Genomic DNA, 1,139 nt, shown 5'->3' with positions numbered 1-1,139 from the left:
ATATTTCTCAAATCCTGAAATGTCTTGATGACACTTATAGATAAGAAAAGTACCTTTGATTTGGTAGAAGGCACTGAATCATGTGAAAAATGGCACATTGTCACCCTGCCAAATTTTTGTATCAGATGAAGCAAAGGATGCAAAAATAATATGATAATTTTGAATATAAAAATATAGCATGTATTGCATAAATTACAAAAATATACTACTTATAAAATAATGACATAGGCATGCTAATGCACAAATTTACAAGGGTTCATGTCAATTCATGTCAATTCATGTCACATAAAAGAAATACTGGAAATGAGGAAATTTTACAGAATTTCTAACTTAACTTTCTAATATAGAAATCTTGTGTAATACCCTAACTACCAAAGCTCACGCTTCCGGCTGCGCGCCTTTGATAGCTCGGACATTACGACGACTTTTACATTATTTAATACTAAAATATGAGCCTGTTTAAAACTTTAACCGCAATACCGCTCCCAAAAATTCTTTCGTTCAATAACGTACATCCATAAATACCATTCAACTTACAACAACTCATAAAGAGTACATCCATATATATATACATAAATATATATAAATAATATTACAACATAATCCAATACAATTCCTATCCCTCTTACAGAATATATCAAGATAAAGGCGAGGGTACAGTAAACCATAACTAAAACAATACAGAGCATCACAACAACAATTAAATAAGCTCTTCGTAGCTTCTACGCCCATATCCTGAAAGGGGAAAAATGTAGGGGGGTGAGAACATCATCCTCGAAAGGGTTCTCAGTAGAGGGTTTTTAGGAATTACTGTAATAGGATACATGAAGATAATCGCACCAGTGATTCATAACCGTCTTATGCCTCTTTTCAAAAACAACGGTTTACAATGAAAGCAAAGTCGGAAATCTTTCAGAAAGAAGAACCGTTCAATTCTCAAAAACTCAAAAGCCTTTCAAAACGGTTTATCTAAGCGAAACCAAAATAGCCATTCATATTTTATTCCAAACCAGAAACACAAGACCGAAATCAACCATCAGTTCATCTCATTCCAACCACGGCCCTAGGCCCAAACAATCCAACCAACAACCAGTCACCACAAATCCAACAGAGTCCCAGATGCAAACACAAATAGGAAG

Source organism: Arachis ipaensis, chromosome B09, assembly GCF_000816755.2.
Source record: "Arachis ipaensis cultivar K30076 chromosome B09, Araip1.1, whole genome shotgun sequence".
Lineage (NCBI taxonomy): Eukaryota > Viridiplantae > Streptophyta > Magnoliopsida > Fabales > Fabaceae > Arachis > Arachis ipaensis.
This window is presented reverse-complemented; position numbering follows the sequence as displayed.